This window comes from Dryobates pubescens, chromosome 31 (genome assembly GCF_014839835.1).
Source record: "Dryobates pubescens isolate bDryPub1 chromosome 31, bDryPub1.pri, whole genome shotgun sequence".
Taxonomy (NCBI): Eukaryota; Metazoa; Chordata; class Aves; order Piciformes; family Picidae; genus Dryobates; species Dryobates pubescens.
This window is the reverse complement of record NC_071642.1, coordinates 5,315,073-5,327,474: the sequence shown is the minus strand read 5'-3', so window position 1 is coordinate 5,327,474 and position 12,402 is coordinate 5,315,073.

The window sequence follows — 12,402 nt, the reverse complement described above, 5'->3', positions numbered from 1 at the left end:
AATGCTTCTCATGCACTGAAGGTGCTTAGATGGGACACAGCCCCCCAGATGGCTTGGGGTGGAAGGGACCTTAAGGACCATCCAGCTGCAACCCCCTGCAGTGGGCAGGGACACCTCCCTCCAGCCCAGGTGGCTCAGGGCCACAGCCAGCCTCCAGGGAGGTGTCAGAAGTGCCAAGCCCAGGGCACTCTCTTGGTTTACTGCCTGCTCTCTTGCAGCACAAAGCCAGCCTGTGGCTGCCTTCCTTTAGGTGCTATCCACAGCCTGGTGTTGCTAGGAAAGGAGCAGCCTGGGCTCTCCAGCCTCACCCTCTGCCATGCTTCAGTCAGGGCAGCACAAGGAAGAAGCTCCCCAAGACCAGAAGGGGCTCTGGTGTCCTCTGCCCCCAAAGGCATGCAGCTACTGGATTGAAAGTCCTGCTGCACAGGTGGGAAGGAAACACAGAGCCCTCCAGGTGAGAAGGAGACACAGAGCCCTCAGGTGGGAAGGAGACACAGAGCCCTCCAGGTGAGAAGGAGACACAGAGCCCTGAGGTGGGAAGGAGACACAGAGCCCTGAGGTGGGAAGGAAACACAGAGCCCTCAGGTGGGAAGGAAACACAGAGCCCTCAGGTGAGAAGGAGACACAGAGCCCTCAGGTGAGAAGGAGACACAGAGCCCTCAGGTGAGAAGGAGACACAGAGCCCTCAGGTGGGAAGGAGACACAGAGCCCTCAGGTGAGAAGGAGACACAGAGCCCTCAGGTGGGAAGGAGACACAGAGCCCTCAGGTGGGAAGGAGACACAGAGCCCTCAGGTGAGAAGGAGACACAGAGCCCTCAGGTGAGAAGGAGACACAGAGCCCTCAGGTGAGAAGGAGACACAGAGCCCTCAGGTGGGAAGAAGACACAGAGCCCTCAGGTGAGAAGGAGACACAGAGCCCTCAGGTGGGAAGGAGACACAGAGCCCTCAGGTGGGAAGGAGACACAGAGCCCTGAGGTGGGAAGGAAACACAGAGCCCTCAGGTGAGAAGGAGACACAGAGCCCTCAGGTGGGAAGGAGACACAGAGCCCTGAGGTGGGAAGGAAACACAGAGCCCTCAGGTGGGAAGGAAACACAGAGCCCTCAGGTGGGAAGGAGACACAGAGCCCTGAGGTGGGAAGGAGACACAGAGCCCTCAGGTGGGAAGGAGACACAGAGCCCTGAGGTGGGAAGGAGACACAGAGCCCTCAGGTGGGAAGGAGACACAGAGCCCTCAGGTGAGAAGGAGTCACAGAGCCCTGAGGTGGGAAGGAGACACAGAATCACATCTTCACAGAATCAGCCAGGTTGGAAAAGACCTTTGAGCTCATCCAGTCCAACCTATCAGCCAATACCATCCAACCAACTAACCCCTGGCCCTGAGTGCCTCCTCCAGCCCTGTTTTGGACACCTCTAGGGACAGTGGCTCCACCACCTCCCAGGAAGGAGACACAGAGCCATTCCCTTCAGGCTGTCACACCAAGGTCTGCCTAAGCCAGTTGAGTTGGTCAGAGTTGGAGTCCATGGCAGGCTGATTTTGTTCAGGAGCAGGCTGAGCAGCTCTGTCCTGCCAAGGGCTCCCTGAGTGGGCACTGCCCACTGCCCACCGGCTCGGAGGGGCTGGGAGCCGCTGGGCTGCAGCAGCAGCTCCTTACTGACCTTGTAACTGCTGCTGTGCCTTCGGCAGCCCAGGAGCAGCCCAGGAGCAGCCCAGGAGCAGCCCAGGAGCAGCCCTTTCTGATGCAAATGCACCCAGCAATGAAAGGGGGAAGAAAGGCACCCAGAAGCCAGCAGCAGCTCTCAGAGAAGCTTTTCAGTGTTTTCCAAGAGGCGTCAGCAGCTCTTTAAACTGAAGCCTCCAGATAAGAGGCTTTCAAAGGTGGCCTCTTTGTGAGGCGACAGGGAGGAAGGGAGAGCCGCTCCAGGATGTCTCTTTCTGGCTAACAAACCTCCAGCTATTCCTTTTCAGCCCCAACTGAGCGCTCAGGGCCCCTGTGTCCTGCTGACAAGATCTCCACCGGGATTCGGCTCTGCCCCAGAGCAGGCAGGGAGGGATTTGTGCCGGTGGTCCTTGTGGCCTGGGGACCTGCAGCTGAATGGGGACCTCCTGCTCCCCGTCCAGAGGGGCTGGAGCCAGCAGCTCTCTCTCTGGGTGCTGACCATGGAAGGTCGAAGCTCTAACCCAGATATCCTGACCGGTGGCCTTGGTGCCAGTGGTGCCAGCCCAGCAGTGAGCAAGTGCCTGGAGTGGGGTTAGTTGCTGGCCAGGGTTAAACCACAACAGAGACAGAGTAGAGTGGACTGGAATGGACTGGAATGGACTGGAATGGAATGGAATGGAATGGAATGGAATGGAATGGGGCTCTGTGACCCTCACAGTGCAGAAGTTCCTCCTCATGCTGAGGTGGAACCTCCTGTGCTGGAGTTTATACCCATCACCCCTTGTCCTGTCCCAGGGTGCAACTGAGCAGAGGCTGTCCCTGTCCCTTCCTTCCTGACCCCCAGCCCTCAGCTATTGATAGGCATTGATCAGATCCCCTCTGTGTCTTCTCTCCAGCCTGAGCAGCCCCAGGGCTCTCAGCCTCTCCTCCCCAGGCAGTGCTGCAGTCCCTTCCTCATCCTTGCAGCCTCTGCTGGACTCTCTCCAGCAGATCTCTGTCCCTCCTGAACTGGGGAGCCCAGAGCTGGATGCAATACTCCAGGTGTGGCCTCACCAGGGCAGAGTAGAGGGAGAGGAGAACCTTCTTCAGTCTCTGGCCACACTCTTCCTAGTGCCCCCAGGAGCCCTCTTAGCCCCCAGGGCAGACTGCTGTCCCATGCAGAAGTTGTTGCCCACCAGCACCCCCAGGTCCTTCTCCATGGCCTGGCCTGGTTCCAGGCTTGGGACCTCTCCCACCTCCCTGGGCAGCCTGGGCCAGGCTCTCACCGCCCTCAGGCTCCAGGCTGCTCTGAAGTCCTTGTGCTGCAGTCCTGTGCTGTTTGGATGTTTTCCTGCAGCAGCAGGACAGCAAAGGGCAGGGTTTATGGTGCAGTTGTTTGTGTGACTGGGTGCTCCTCTGCTTCATCCCACCCCAGCTTCCTCGCAGGGCTGAGCCGAGCCTCCAGGGCTGGAAATGCACCTCGCGGTCTAAGGTCAGCCCTGTGCCTCCTGACCCAGACAGAGCCTCTGTGCCCCGGGGGCTCTGCTGTGACAAACCTGCTTGGGGCAGCCAGCAGGATCAGCAGCAGCTCCTGCTGCAGCCTCGGGGTGCTCTGAGCACTGGGCCAAAGGTGAGGGAAGGACTAACGCTGCCCCCAGCCAGAGCAGGAGGCCAGCAGCAGCAGGAGCAGCTCCGGCCCCAGGGAGAGAAGCTGAGCCCAGGGAGAGAAGCTGAGCCCAGGGAGAGAAGCAGAGCCCAGGGAGAGAAGCAGAGCCCAGGGAGAGAAGCTGAGCCCAGGGAGAGAAGCTGAGCCCAGGGAGAGAAGCTGAGCCCAGGGAGAGAAGCTGAGCCCAGGGAGAGAAGCTGAGCCCAGGGAGAGAAGCTGAGCCCAGGGAGAGAAGCTGAGCCCAGGGAGAGAAGCAGAGCCCAGGGAGAGAAGCAGAGCCCAGGGAGAGAAGCAGAGCCCAGGGAGAGAAGCAGAGCCCAGGGAGAGAAGCTGAGCCCAGGGAGCCTCACCTGGAGAGCTCAGCAGCCAAAACTCACAGGCAGCAGAACTACAAACCACAGCTGTGCCTCCAAACCACCCTGTGCCACCAAACCAGCCCTGTGCCACCCAACCAGCCCTGTGCCACCCAACCAGCCCTGTGGCACCAATCCCTGAGCATGAGCAGGAGAGCCATGGGGCACTTGCAGGCAGTGAAAGCTGAAGCCTGAGCAGAGGAGAGGGAGAGCTGTGGGGGTGCCAAGAGCTCTGTGGGCACAGCCTGGGGGCAAGCAGAGCCAACCCCAAAGGGCTCAGCTGAGATGGGGCCAAGCCTTGTGCTGGGAGTTCAGCTGGGTGCAGGAGGATCCTTCATAGCCAAGGGCAAAACACCAGCAAGAGACACAGAGCCACCAGTGCCAGGGGGCAAGGGACCCCAGGGATCAGCTGCTCCAACCCTGGCACAGCCAAGCCAGGTCTGACCACCACAGCCATGAGCATCTCCTGCCACCAGCCCTGTCCCTGGCACCACCCAGCCCTGTCCCTGGCACCACCCAGCCCTGTCTCTCTCCAGTCCTTTGGCTCTAAGCCACCTCCAGCTCCTGCTGCCGGGCAGGTGGAGCTCTGCCTCTCCCCCAGCTCTCTGCAGGGTACCTGGGGGGGTTGGTGCTGTGCTGGAGAGGCTGTGCCCTGCTTCCAGCCTCTGCCCAGTGCCAGCCAAGCCGCTGCAGACCCTGGGCTGAGGACTGAGGCAGCAGGCAGCACAGCCTCTGTTTGGAGCAGTTTGGGACTGAGTAAGGTCCTGGAGGCTCGAAAGGGCTTTCCCTGGCAGAAGCTGTTCCTGCCAGGGCCAGGAGCAGGTTTGTTCTATCAGTGCTGAAACACCAACTCCAAAACGAGTGAAGAGCCTCCAGCACCAGCAGCCTCCAGCCTGGGAGGGAGCAAAGCTGCTCCCAGTGCTCCCAGTCCAGCACCTGACCCCCAGCTGCCAGCTCCTGCAGCACTGATCCTGAGCTGCCTCTGCTTCGGCTGTGGTCCTGTTCCCAGCAAGCCCAAGGGCCCTGCCTGGGCCTTGTTCTTTGTCCCTCTTGGGCTCCAAATGTCTCTCAATTTACAAGTAAGAAGATCCTGTCCCTGCCTGCCAGCTCTGCAGCCCCAGATGGGCCATGACAGACAGCCTGAGCTGCCTGCTGCTGGCATTGTCCCTGCCACAAAGGCTCCAGCCCTGCTGCCACCTTCCTGCCCTGCTGCCATCTTCCTGCCCTGCTGCCACCCCCAGCCCTGCTGCCACCCCCAGCCCTGCTGCCACCCCCAGCCCTGCTGCCATCCCCAGCCCTGCTGCCATCCCCAGCCCTGCTGCCACCCCCAGCCCTGCTGCCACCTTCCTGCCCTGCTGCCACCTTCCTGCCCTGCTGCCACCTTCCTGCCCTGCTGCCACCCCCAGCCCTGCTGCCACCTTCCTGCCCTGCTGCCACCCCCAGCCCTGCTGCTACCCCCAGCCCTGCTGCCACCTTCCTGCCCTGCTGCCACCTTTCTTCCCTGCTGCCACCCCCTGCCCTGCTGCTGCCTTCCTGCCCCAGCTGCCTTCCTGCCCCAGCTGCCCTCCTGCCCCAGCTGCCCTCCTGCCCCAGCTGGCCTGGCTGGGCAGCCCAGGACTGGTAGTAAATACTGAGTCCACACAGGGAGTATCCTGTGAGCAGGGAAGAGCTGTCTGTGTCCAGTGCCTCTCACAATAGGAGCTCTATTAGAATCTGATACTTGCAGCTCATGAATGGCCAAGAAAAACTCCCATTTAACTCAGGGCATTTCCTTCAGTGACAGCCACCCTCCTCCCCTGCACCCTGCCTGGCTCACTGTGGAGGCTGGGGAGAAGCCTTGGTGCTGGTGAAGCTGAAGGATCCAACCAGCAGCTCCTGGAGGAGCAGGGGCTGGAGCAGATTCACAGATGGCATTGGGCTAGAGGAGACCCTCCAAGGGCATCCTGTCCAGCCCCCTGCAGGCAGCAGGGACAGCTCCAGCCAGAGCAGGCTGCCCAGGGACGCCATGAAGTCTGCTCTTGAATGCCTCCAGGGATGGAGCCTCAGCCACCTCCCCGGGCAGCCTGTTCCAGTGTCTTCCCCAGCCTCACTGTGCAGAGCTTCCTCCTGATGTCCAACCTAACTCTGCCCTGCTCCACTTTCAAACCCTTGCCCCTCAGCCTATCCCCACAGCTCCTCCTGAGCAGTCCCTCCCCAGCCTGCCTGCAGCTCCTGAAGTGTGCTCAGATCCCCCTTTACACACCAGCACCTTTTGGCCTCTCCCCCTCCTTGCACTCCCTGGGAGCAATGTGCCAGTCAGAGGGGTCTGTGCCCAGCTTCTCCTGTCCTTTCAGTTTGACAGCTTGGTGTTCAGGCTGATGGGCACAGCCCTCCCTGCTACCCTCCCACCACTCATCAGCCCTGGAGGCTCCCTCAAAGGAAGGATTCACAGAGAGAAAGCAGCCCCTGATGAAAGGCATCCTTCAGGCAGGGAGCTGGCAGCACCTGGCTCAATAGGATTTTTGTCCCAGGCTGAGGAGTGAAACCCTACACGTGTGGACACACAGAGTGTCATCTCCTAGCTCCAGCCTGAGGCTGTGTGGCCATGCACAGCCTTGGTCAGCCCCTCCTGCCCGAGGAGACTGTCCCCAGGCAGTGGCTGCAGGCTGCTGGCACACACAGGGCACTCAAACCCTGCCCTGGCCTTGTGCTGCCTCGCTCAGCACCTTCACCCCCAGGGAGCTCCCATGAGCAGGAGAGGGCTGAGCTCCTGCAGCCAGGTGGGTGCAGAGCAAGGAGTGTTCCCAAGCCCTGCCCTTCCCTTCCCTTCCCTTCCCTTCCCTTCCCTTCCCTTCCCTTCCCTTCCCTTCCCTTCCCTTCCCTTCCCTTCCCTTCCCTTCCCTTCCCTTCCCTTCCCTTCCCTTCCCTTCCCTTCCCTTCCCTCTGCCTCTCCTGCTGTGCAGGGAGCAGGTCACCATCCAGCTGCAGAAGCCCTTCCTTCAGCTCCACTCAGCTGCTGCTCTTCCAAGCCCGTGGAGGCTGCTACACAACTTGTGCCCTGACAAGGTGAGATCCTGGCTGTGCACTCAGCACTGCCATGCCACCAGAGTGTCACTCCCTGTGGTGCTTGGGGCCAACAGGAAAGCTGGGGAGGGACTTTTGAGGGTGTCAAGGAGTGATAGGACTGGGGGGGATGGAGCAGAACTGGAAGTGGGGAGATTGAGATTGGATGTCAGGAAGAAGTTCTTCCCCAGGAGGGTGGTGAGAGCCTGGCACAGGCTGCCCAGGGAGGTGGTGGAAGCCTCATCCCTGGAGGTGTTTGCAGCCAGGCTGGAGGTGGCTGTGAGCAGCCTGCTGTGGTGTGAGGTGTCCCTGCCCATGGCAGGGGGGTTGGAACTGGCTGAGCCTTGAGGTCCCTTCCAGCCCTGACAGTTCTGTGAGTCTATGATTCTATGCATCAGTGCTGGGGCTGCACTTTGGATTCCCTCTGAGCTTCCCTCTGGAAGAGTTCATCACTCAGCAGAGCTTTTCCATAACCTGGCCAGCCTCTGTGCTTGGGCTGCAGGGTTGGGAAGAAGTGAGGATGTTCCTCCTGCACCAGAAAGAGGATCCAGGGATCACCTTCCACCATGGCTCAGGCATCACTGCACACATTCGGTACAGCTGATGGCACTCTGGGCAAGGGGCAGAAGCTGAAATGTCCTAAGGGAAGGTAACTTGCTGGCACAGCTGGCAGAGGCATCAAACCTGCACAGACATTCCATGGGGAGCCAATTTCTGGGGCCACTGTTGCTTCCTTTGGTCTGATAAGCAGAGCAGTTCCCCTCCAGCACCACCAGAGCTGATCCCCTCCAGCACCACCAGAACTGATCCCCTCCAGCACCACCAGGGCTGATCCCCTCCAGCACCACCAGGGCTGATCCCCTCCAGCACCACCAGAGCAGTTCCCCTCCAGCACCACCAGAGCTGATCCCCTCTGGCACCACCAGAACAAGTCCCTTCCAGCACCACCAGGGCTGATCCCCTCCAGCACCACCAGAGCAGTTCCCCTCCAGCACCACCAGAGCTGATCCCCTCCAGCACCACCAGAAAAAGTCCCTTCCAGCACCACCAGGGCTGATCCCCTCCAGCATCACTGATTCCTATGTGCAAAGTGCTTCCAACCTCCCCCAGATCGTTGTCGATTTCATGGAATAACAATAGATTAAAACTCCTTCCCGGATCACATCGGGAAAGTGATTCAGTGACTGAAGAGGAAGCACTGAAGCCATCTGCAGCTGCTGCTTTGGAGAGGAGTTTGGATATTGCCCTGAACGGCAAGAAAGTCAGGAGTGAGCCCTTTGCTGAGAGGGGAGAGGGAGAGGGAGAGGGAGAGGGAGAGGGAGAGGGAGAGGGAGAGGGAGAGGGAGAGGGAGAGGGAGAGGGAGAGGGAGAGGGAGAGGGAGAGGGAGAGGGAGAGGGAGAGGGAGAGGGAGAGGGAGAGGGAGAGGGAGAGGGAGAGCCCCGAGCCCTGCCCGCGGTCGCAGGCTGTGACTCTGCCCGGGACAGTGGCAGCCGTGGGAGCCCCGGGACAAGAGGCACCCCCGGGTGTGGACAGCGATCAGAGAAGGATTTTCTCTGCCCCACGAGCCAGGAGAGCCTGGCCCAAGAAGGAAACCACAAGGGCTGCTCGAAGGAGCAGGGACTCACCTGCTCCGCTGTCCCGCGGGGCTTGTCCCCGGCAGCCCACCCGCCGCCCGCCCGCCGGTGCGCTGCCTGCCGGTGCCGGCCCCGGCGCCGCCCGCGGGAGGAGGGGGGACACTCGGGGACTTTGCATACGGAGCTTAAAGGCGCAGCCCGGGAGGCAGAAACCCTTCACCCTGAGCAGCCGGGGGTGGGGGTTGGTCACTGCCCTTCGGGGAGGTTTCTCTCCCCAGCTGCCTGCGCGGCCCCTGGGGCAGAGATGCTCCAAGCTTCAGCCCAGCCCTGCGCAGGTCCGGCCGGTCTCCCGCGGCAGCCTTTCTCCGCAGGACAGAAAGCGGAGCTGGCTCCTGCCGGCGGCACTGCAGCCACCCTGCTTGCCCACGGTGCCAGCAGAGAGCCCCGGTGCCTCCAGCACCAGGCTGCATGGAGGAGCTGCAGGCCCACAGGGGCTGAAGCTGAGCAGAGCCTGGGCAGGGCTGCAAGCTCAGTTTTCCTCACCAGTTAGCTCTGGCTTTGGGATGCTGCCAGGCTGGAAGGGGCAGAGCTCACTGCCAGGGACTTCTAGGAGCAAAAAAAGACCAATTTTGAGTGTCCAAATGTGGCAGCCAGCCCATGCTGAATGCAGCACCAGGCTGGGCTGTGGTGAGCAGCTCCAGCTGCACACTTTCCAGACAGCCCTGGGAGGACACAAGGACACCGAGATTGCTCTTTGCTCCCCACAGCCTGTGCTGGCTCCATGAGAGGGAGAGAATGAGAAGGCTGTTGCAGAGCACAGGCGACAGAGCAGGGGCTGGAGACAAAGAGGCAGCAGGATGCTCACAGCAGGACATTGCCTGGCAAGCAGAGAGAGCTGAGGCCACCTCCCCAGGCATGCTGCTGGGGGTCACCCAGCACAGTGGTGCTGGGATGGAGCTTTGCAAGCCTGTGCATGACCTCAAGCAGTGCCCCAGGCACACAGAACACAACAAAGCAGAGCACTCTTACAACCTCCCCCTCATTTCCTCGGGCACCTCAGCCTCTGCCCTTACAGCCCAGGGTTTGTGTCTCACCACAGCAGTCTCTGCACCTGGAAAACAGCCAAACTGCTGCAGAGGGACAGGCAGGGACTGTCCAGCACCACAGAGGCCAAAGCCAGACAGGGTTCCCTGTGCTGAAGAGAGCAGCAGGAAGGGAAGAGAGCAGCAGGTGCTGGGAGAGCACAATGGAGAGCAGGCTGAGGGGGATCTGATCAGTGCTGCCAGGTAGCTATGGGGTGGGTGGCAGGAAGATGGGGACAGAGTCTTCCCAGTGGTGCCCAGTGACAGGATGAGAGGCAGTGGGCACAAACCTGACCATAGCAAGTTCCATCCAAACTTGAGGAGCAGTTTTGCTGTGAGGGTGGCAGAGCCCTGGAGCAGGCTGCCCAGGGAGGCTGTGGAGTCTCCACTGCAGAGCTTCACCTGGATGTGCTCCTGGGTGACCTGCCCTGGGTGGTCCTGCTCCTGCAGGGGGGGTTGGGCTGGATGATCTCTGGAGGTCCCTTGCAGCCCCCAGTCACTACTCTGTGACTGCAGGAGCTGAGGAGCAGCAGCAGCAGTCTCTGCCCTCCAGCTGAAGGGGCTGGGAGCAAACCTGAGCTGCCTGAGAAGAGAGGCACTGGAAATGGCATCGCTGGGACCCAAACTCAGCAGGGGCAGCTGGGGCCACTGCCCAGTGCAGGTTTGACTGTCACAGCCTGAGGCTGAAATCAAGACTGCCCTGAAGCAGGGCAAGAAACCCAGCAGAGCACTCAGGGAGCCATGGTGGTGCAGCTGCAGGACCTAAAGACCTTCCACAGCAGAGAGCTGCTTTGAGAGGTTCCTCCCTGGAGCCCTGGCACAGGGGCTGTGGGGGCTACAAAGCACACAACGAGGAGAGCTCCACATGGAAGGGTGTCCAAGACAATGAGGTTCATTCTGCTTCCTGGGGAAGTCTTCTTGCTGAGGGCATGGAAAACATTACACAACCACAGAACTGTTTTGGTTGGAAGATCATCAAGCCCAGCCCTGAACCCAGCAATGCCAGGTCACCACCAAGCCATGGCCCTCAGCTCCACCAGGGGAGGCTTAGGTTGGAGTTCAGGGAAAGTTTCTTTGCTGCCAGAGAGGTCAGGGACTGGCACAGGCTGCCCTGGGAGGTGGTAGAGTCCCCAGCCCTGGAGGGGTTCCAGAACCCTGTGGCCATGGCACCTGGGGCCATGGTCTGGTGCCCATGGTGGGGTTGGGTTGGGGTTGGACTGAATGACCTCAGAGAGCTTTCCCCACCCAAACAATTCCATGGCTCTCTGATCCACAGCACAGCAGATACTGCAGAGGAAACATTTTGACAGAACCCAGCTTCAGAGAGGTCTCAGTGACCATTTAATGCTTTCCAACCCCTTTGCTCTTCCCTTGCTTTGCTCTCCATCCTCCTGGCTGAGGATCCTGCTGCCCCTGTGGAAGCTGCTGCTGAGCAGTGGCAGGCAGGTGAGAGCTGACTGCATCCACTGCCAGCTGAAAAACTGGAGTTAAAGCTGAAGGGTCAGGGCCTGGCACAGGCTGCCCAGGGAGGTGGTGGAGTCCCCAGCCCTGGAGGTGTTCCAGAACCCTGTGGCCATGGCCCTTGGGGACATGGCTGAGTGGCCATGGAGGGGTTGGGTTGATGCTTGGGCTGGATGTTCCTGGAGGGCTTTTGGTGCTGGGCTGCTCATTGGACTGGATGACCTTGGAGGGCTTTTGGTGCTGGGCTGCTCACTGGACTGGATGACCTTGGAGGGCTTTTCCAACCCAACAGTTCTATGACTCTGGGAGCAGTTGGCTCAGTCAGGCCCACTGCAGTCTCATGAAATACAGGAAGCTGAATTCCTCCTCTCCACCTTCTGCCACCCTTCACCTCGCAGATGTTTGTCTCTCAGCTGCACTTTGCCAACCCAAACCATTCTGTGATCCTATGCACATGAGAACTGGATTTGAACAGCAACATCTGGACCCCAGACTCCAGGTCTGTACTTGTCTGAATGCAGCTCCCACAGAAAGAAGAACTCCACAGGTCCCTGCCCAGGACCAGGCTTCAAGGCTGGGGGAGCTCAGAGCTTTGCTTTCCATCCATCAGCAGCAGTTGGCTGTGCAAGGAACCTTCTTCCACCTCTCACCACACAACAGCCCTGGGCCTATGGGTGCTGGGCATCCCTTCTGCTGAGTGAGAACTCCCTCTGCCTTGCTGCCTGGCCTTCTGAGGAGAACAAGGGACTCAGATCACCTGGGCCACGGCTAGGGAACTGCTCCACCCGAGCACCGCACTCAGCTGGGTCCTTTGGCTGTGCTTCTGCAGGGGCTGGAGGCTGCCCCTGTGTGCACAGCCAGGCAGCCAACTCTGCAGCCCTTGGGGGGCCAGAGACAATCAACTGCCTCAAAGTGATCGATCGCCGAAGATCTTCACGGGAAAGGATCTGAGCCATCGGTGCTGGAATGTCAGAGTGCTCCGAAGGCAACCTTCAGGCAGCAGCAGCGCAGGAAGCTGAGCCTGGGCTGGAATGAGCCTGCAGGCTGGGGAGGGGGAGAGAGAATGCAGGCTGGGGAGGGGGGAGGGAGGAGAATGCAGGCTGGGGAGGGGGAGAGAGAATGCAGGCTGGGGAGGGGGAGAGAGAATGCAGGCTGGGGAGGGGGAGAGAGAATGCAGGCTGGGGAGGGGGAGAGAGAATGCAGGCTGGGGAGGGGGAGAGAGAATGCAGGCTGGGGAGGGGGAGAGAGAATGCAGGCTGGGGAGGGGGGGAGAGAGAATGCAGGCTGGGGAGGGGGGGAGAGAGAATGCAGGCTGGGGAGGGGGGGAGAGAATGCAGGCTGGGGAGGGGGGGAGAGAATGCAGGCTGGGGAGGGGGGGAGAGAATGCAGGCTGGGGAGGGGGGGAGAGAATGCAGGCTGGGGAGGGGGGGAGGGAGAATGCAGGCTGGGGAGGGGGGGAGGGAGAATGCAGGCTGGGGAGGGGGGGAGGGAGAATGCAGGCTGGGGAGGGGGGGAGGGAGAATGCAGGCTGGGGAGGGGGGGAGGGAGAATGCAGGCTGGGGAGGGGGAGAGAGAGAATGCAGGCT